Source organism: Trematomus bernacchii, unplaced genomic scaffold (genome assembly GCF_902827165.1).
Source record: "Trematomus bernacchii unplaced genomic scaffold, fTreBer1.1, whole genome shotgun sequence".
In the NCBI taxonomy this organism is placed as follows: domain Eukaryota; kingdom Metazoa; phylum Chordata; class Actinopteri; order Perciformes; family Nototheniidae; genus Trematomus; species Trematomus bernacchii.
The window spans coordinates 582,133-589,622 of NW_022987698.1; positions in this window are offsets into that span (position 1 = coordinate 582,133).

The following is a 7,490-nucleotide window of genomic DNA, read 5'->3' on the forward strand; positions in this document are numbered from 1 at the left end:
TATCTTAGAGCCAGCAGATTATTCTCAGCTCTGCAGAAAATAATGAGTTAACCCACTGCTGTAACAACGGCTATTTTTAAAAAAAACAAGGGCAGGTGGATCTCTCTGAAGGTATGAAAACTGGGGCAAACAGTGCCAGTTTAAGAATAGCTCATGCTTTGTCCTGCAGGTCTACTGTACTGAACTAAGAGTAGGGTCACTAAGGCGTACAGCTTCTGTTTGAAAGTGGCGACGAAAAGAAGAATTACACAGCCTTGTAAATCAACCATAAATCTCAGTTTATCCTGGCCTCCTTTTGCCTTCTGGCAAACCCTGCAGATCTCTCCTCCCCGCACCACTGTGGTCCCTGGCAGGAAGTAAATCAGCCAGGGAGCCGCCCCAGACCAAACACTGCAAGGGCCTCTGGAGCCTGAAGGTGTGTGGGAGGTGTGCACCGAGCTCACAGGGCACAATGTGCTTGTACTTCCTCGAGTCGTCAAGTAAGAAAAAAGACTTTGCTGTATACACAGACATGCACATAAAACTCTTGTTGACTCATGAAAAAAGTTGTGCACACATAGACGCCTGCACATACTTCAGTTTGCACATAGGACAGACAGTACAGACACTTAAGTCAAACATCTTTATTTTCAGATTGTTTTCCACACTCCAAACAACCCTTTGAGTGCAGTAGTCTATACTTATCACCCTCTACCCACAAATCTCCCATCTAAAACTATATTTACTGTAAAGCTCCTGACATAATTACTCCATCATTTGGAGCCTTCCTTGAATCCCCCCTCCTGAAAAGCGTTGTGGGATATCTTCACACTACAACCAGGAAAAGAAGTGTCCTTTTACACTTCCCTAAGAGACATCACACTCACATACGTGTTTCTCTGAACCTTAGACTGCCTTTGTTGAAGGACTGGCTTTAAATAGGGGCTCATTTCGAAGTGGTTAAGACACTGCGACACTCGTGGCGTAAAGAGCCTTGCATGGTTATCTCTTGTGACCCGAACTGGACCCTGAACGTGTCTGTCTTTGGAGTACATTATCAAAAGAATACATATACAAGCACTTTTTAAACATTGAATTTAATTACCTTGTGCTTTTAACCAAAATGACAATACGCACGTTCAAGCACAGTGTCGTGCATCAGTACATCAGCTTCATAAAAAAATGCTGATTCACAGTGCTAGAGACACTAAGAGATAGAGAAACATTCATATTGCATGTAAAGCATTGTAAAGCATGTTTAATTTATTTTCGAGATTATTATTGTGAAAATATTCTAGTGCATGTAAAATAACCTCAAATGGCCCTAAGCAATTTCTCTCTCTAATTTTCTCTGGCCTGATAATTAGCCTTGCTTAATTCAAATGCTGCCTTTAGACCATCGGATTACTAAGCACAGAATACACTTGAGCACAAAGCTTCTGTTTAAAGTGTGGGTATTTCCATGTGCATACGTGAGGCCTGAGACATCAGTATCTGTGTCCTTCATTTGTAGGCGACAATAGCCAGCCATTCAATACCAATCTTGTTTTTTGACAAGGATAAGCTCGGCTTTCCTGACTACCGATGACAGCCTTGATTCATCTACACATCCCCTTCATTATTTAATGATATCCGTATCCGGAACTCTTATCTGCAGACAGGATGAGGAGCCTAATGTTTACAATAGTTCAAACACAGACACTCGTGATTTCATTTTCCCAAAGATTGAGCACCACAGGCCACCATTGTGTCACAACCCATAGAGAGGACACACAAAGCGACAGACAGAGCAGACAGGGAGGGAGGTGGCCTGTCTTTGAATGTTTACTCAGACTACAGTATAAACTGAAGCATCTTGAGATGTAGCAGAAGTCGCCAGGAGAACAAGATGTCATGCTTTATAGAAATAACAAAGTCATGTGTCAAAAGTAATCACACCTACTTTTCTATCAAGAGAGAAAGAGTTTAGAGTTAACATTTCTCAAAAAAACGGTTTTAAACAGATGGCACATCCACATGAGGGACTTCTGTTTATATAAAATAGCATAATGCGGCACAATAAGTGCTTTGAGCTTATTCCGCATTGCTGCTATGTTTTTTTGAAGTAAGCTTGCAAAAGCGTTTCCACCAGGACCCTCTAATTAAAGTGAATGCTTATTAAAGCGCTACTTTGTAATGATGTCTCTGGAATGCTGCAAAACACCCAAACAAAATCCCTAGGATAGATGATAGAAGTCTTCTTAGATTATAAAGAAACATTCAAAGGCAGAAATGATTGTCTGTTATCAGTATGGTGAGAAAGCATGATTAAAGTCAGCTATTAACTCTCTTCAGCTCTTCAAATGGTTTACTATTTCTAACTGAAAAGGGGAGAAGGAAGGCTGGAATACATTCTCTCAAACTGTGCCCAGCTCTAACTAGTGGATGCAATACCAAACCCCCGGCCAGATAAGATTGTAAGTCATTGAAAGGGGTCCAAAACACCCCTCCCCTGTTCCAACAGCTCCTTTCAGGGATATCTCTACGTGCCCCTCTATCAGGACAGGAAGCACCCAGTTGAGAGAGACAACAACAGCTCTGCTTCCTCTGGCTTTTCCCTTGTGCTGGGAACTGTGCTAATAGGAAGTAGATAACGTAACCTGGAAAATGTATGTGTTGAGTTTATGTTTATGAGCGATGCAGGTACAGTATGTCCACATGCAGGTACAGTATGTCCACTTGCACTTGTGTAATTGGTAAGTGTGGGACATATAACGTCAGCACGGGATGAGCAGCAGAGCCCAGAGCACAGGGAGCACTTCATGGGAGTATGTCAGCATGTTGTTGGCACTCTGTATGAGAAGAAGCAGACGCGACCCTGGAAATGTTTTCTTAGTACGCAGTTGCCTGTTCAGAACAACACCAGACACACAGGAGGAAAACGTAATCTATAATGGGACTGACTTAAGGTTAATGGACATGCTGGCCTGCAAAAAAACACCTTACTTGTACAATGAGCACCACTCCCTGCTGTCTTCTGGTCTTTTGTGTTTGCATAGGCTCGTGTCCATGTGACGTAATGCAGATCTCTCATGTGACACGACTATAACTCACTCGGCAAACAAGAGCTGTGTCATGTTGTTGTCCAAGCCAGTGTAGTATTATTAATATTTACAACTACAGTCAAATTATGGTCAGGATATGAAGTGCTATTTCTTGGTATAAACATTCTTCACCTAGAGCCGGCTTGATGATTCCCACGAAAAATGGGAATTAGAGAGGAAGAGTGTGAAGGAGTTTGAGCAAGATGGGTCAGGGAGTAGTCACAGGAGAGAAGCCACCCACACTTTACCGCGAGGGGTTGACTCATGCGGTTTGGTTGGCACAGGGCTGCGGGACGGGGACATACACTGGGTCTCCTCTCCAGGATGTGCTGCCTTCCCCCAAAGCAGAGCAGAACTTCCAAATCATTGACAGCAGCTTAAATGGCTGGAGCCACAGTGACTGGGGACTGATTAGAGTAGACACATAATTATCTAAATCATGACATACGACCCTGCAGAGAACACATAATGTCAGAGCGTGTAGTCATGCATATTATCATAAGGGTCACTCCTTCTTTAGTGAGGGTGTGTAGCGTGTTTCAGCTGTGAATAAACTGAACTCTGCAACACTTTGTTATTCTGCTGGTCAGATCGTTTCATTTTCCACATTTAAAGGATTTACTTTACTTTGGCCTTTACACACTAGGGGCGTGACAATAAACAACGCAGAAATATAAATACTGTGCATATAATATGGCTAGAGTTTTAATGATGAAAAGTAAGAACAGAAGCCTGAAACCTTTATTGTTTGTTTATAATGGTCAAATACATAGAGGAAAGTACTTATGACAAAAACAACAGTTTAAAAAATGCATTGAAGTACAAATTAATGTGTAATGGCCTTTAATGTGAATGGATGTATGACTGTATGTTAAACTTAGGAACATTACCTTTGGAGCAATCTCCATTCTAAGAGTATTTATTGTTTCTGTCCCAAGCTGGCTGAGTGGTTATGAACGTATTCAACACCTGATGTTTTGTTTCTTTTGGCACCTGGTTTCTCTTTCCTGTTTTCATGTCACTGTGTCCCTGGTCGCGTTGTGCACACTATGTTTCTCTCTGGCTTGTATAGCCATGCTGATAAAGCCCTCCCTCCTATAGACATTAAGATAAGAGCCTGTGATTACGACATCTTGAATAGTTAGCGTGCACTGTTCCCAGGACATGACACACATGTGGTGTGTATAAATCTGTTCTTACCAACTCTCCCAGGCCTTGAGGGTGTTTCCTGATTGGCTATTTTGAAATCTCCTCTGCCTACTGAAGCCACACAGTAAGACAATGCTAAAACCTTTCTAGAGTGCACGCTGTGTTTGACCTGATTACTCAACATCCCAGGGGCCATGTTGAGTTTATCACCTCTATACTGAATTAGGAGCCGGTACCGTACCAGCTATAGTCATTAGTCAGCTAGGCCAGATGCAGAAATCTGTAGACAGATGGACAAGAACTTACAGTATTGCAGGTTTAGAGGTATTACGTGTTTAGATTTTAATCACCTGTGCAGAAAGTTTCCAAGACTAGCCATTTTAGACGGATTACAGAATTGGCGTCTCAAAGTTATTGTGACCCGTCATTTTTCCAAGCCACAATGTTACCAAAAGCCTGGGAAAAGTTAAACAGTTGGGAGCCAGCTCATGCAGCTGTCAGATCAGATCCAAGCACGGCGGCTATAGTCGGAATAACGTTGTGGCAAACCCTTGTGTTTACATAGCTCCCCATCATGGTAAACATGGATTAAATAAAACTGTCTGATAGCTTTTAAACTTCCACCACCCACACTGTCTCATACGGCAGGAAGTTAAGCTTGAACGGGACGCAGACCTCCTTCTGTTCCCACTTGCTGCATTCTGTGCGGCTGACTGATTTGAGTCTAGTGTTTCATACACATACAAAACCTACGCATTGTTTGTTTGACTTGTTGCCGTAGTGATAGTGGCATCTCTCAATAGTTGACCTGAATAGATGTCGTGCGGGTAGCGCAGGGCACAACTTGATTCACTTTGCTTTAGCTGAACTTATGAGAATATAAATGGATCAGACACACTGTAATCTACTATAGTTGGAATCAATGCCTGCAAACAAATTATACTGGGCTTGTTTGCTCTTGGTAGCATTAAGTTAACAATGTCTTCTTTGTTCAGATTCAGTATATACTGACATATACTAACAGTGCGACAAAAAAAGCTTTGTCTTATATGACATTTTTCCACTAGGTTCAAATTTAGATTATCACTTGCTGAGTGTACGATTGGTAGCTGTACCCAGAAGGCCGGGGTGTCTGAATGTGGCATTGGGAGTGACAGTGACAAAGTGACTCTAAAACAGATCATCCAGGGCCCGATTGGGAGGGATGGAGGCTGTATGCTGTTTTGTTTCAGTCTGTCCGTTCCTGCTCTGTTAGCTATTTGATAGGCAGCAGGATATATTACCGCCGCCTGATTGCTTTACAACCCGTTGGCACCAGACCGTCTGCCTCAGGTATAGAATCTGCACCTGTGTGCTCAGCAAGACTGATAAAACACAAACTACACACACCTCTGGAGACAGCCCCCTTAGGCTTTTAAAACTGACTGTCTTCTGAGTCAGAGAAGACAGCGAGTTTATGAGGAAGTGTTAAGGGGGGAATCAAAAGAACCTTTGCAATACTGTTACACACTGGAACAGTGCATTTGATGCCAGTGTGCTGACTATATGAACATAATAATGCTTAGTTACAGTCCTTACTTATTAGTTTCCAATGCCTTTACCAATGAATTAAATCAAACTAATTTGAAAGAAATGATGCAGGACACTCAAACAAGTTTGTTGTGTTAATAAACAATATTTGTTGTAAAACCAAAAATGAATTGGAAAGTGGTGAATTGTTGTGTACTGTATTGCACAATTTGTCTGGTATTGCTGTTTTTTATGCAATCTCTAATTAGCTATATTCAGGTTGTAAAACAGGGTCAATCATTTCAGTAACAGAGCCTCCTACTAGTTTAACATGACTTGTACAATAAAATCTAATAACACTTAATTGCAAAATAAGCAGGGAAATTCAAATGAATCTTCAAAGAAAGACTTTTGCAGAGGGCTCAAGTATTTGTCAGATAATCGTGAGGCAACACTGAAGGTTTGTCATCTGTGACTGGTTGAACCTGATTTGTCACTTGTATCTCTGTCCTCTCTCCAAGTACAGAGGGTGGGGTTTACCCCTGGCCTGTCTGTGTACAAGATACAAAATAATAAAAAGATTTACAATGAATGTCTTCAGCCATACTGTATATCATTTTACCTGTTTTGAGGAGCATAGCATATTTTACTTTAAGTAAAAGAGTAAACAAATAAAGCTTTTTTTAATTAAATATTTTAGATCTAGTTGAATTGTGTAACTAGTAAATACATATTCTTAACACTATGACTTAATTTCAACAGGCTTCTGAGAAAGCAAAGCTGTCTGTAGCTCTGACAATACATTGGTAGGTAGTTTATAAAAAGCGTCACATATGTTTCCAGCAGCTGTGGTACACTTCTATCTGCACCATCTTTGAAGCATGACTTGGACACACTACATGCACTCTCTGACGGAAGAAAAAAAACAGGTCAGCATATTGTGCAACTACTTGGCACTGAGAACATTGTGTGTCAGGCCATGCAAGTCATGTGTGCAGAAACATGTGCAACAACTGCATATTGCATTCTAAACATGCATACAGTACATGTGCATTGCTGGGTCATTGTCCACTCACAGGATTATTTTCTTTTACCGGAAAACTTGTTTTGTAGCATCACATTTTGCAGGTTAAAGTAGCACTAAGTAAGTCAAACTTGGCCTCTCTCCCTACTAACATGTATTAAAAAAAAAAGAAAAAACTTGAAATGTCAAACAGGAAAGTCAGGATTTATGAAAGAAGAAAAATGTGTTGCTGCAAGGTTAACCCAGTGCTGTACAGGAGAGATGTTCGTAATGATCTCAAAGCTAGCACCCTCCTTTAATGTTACCAATCCTAGCTCGCCTCCTCGCCTCTGTACATAAGTAAACATGTGTTTCCATCACCTGTGGGTCTGTGAATATACATGTGCACTTCAGGCTCTGAGTGTGTCATATGGCTACAGTTTACAAACAGAGCCTGTCTCCCGTTACCGGACACCGGAGCTATTCTGGCCTCCTCTTCCGATGCACACCATCCTAGTGTCCGGTCTCCATGTGGAAGTCTGCAAGCCAAGGTCAGAAGGTCACATTCCTCCAGCGCTTTGGCATTCTGCCCCAGGGTTCAAGTAGTGTGGAAGTGTGTGTGTGAGCATGTGTGTTTGTGTGGTGTGTGTGCATGAGTTGTTTGTCTTTCATGCCACAAACTTCATTCTGTTAGGAAGGAGAGACATTGCGTTCTGCACTGGTGACAGTTAGAGGTGCACACACATACACACACAAAGCTTGTATTT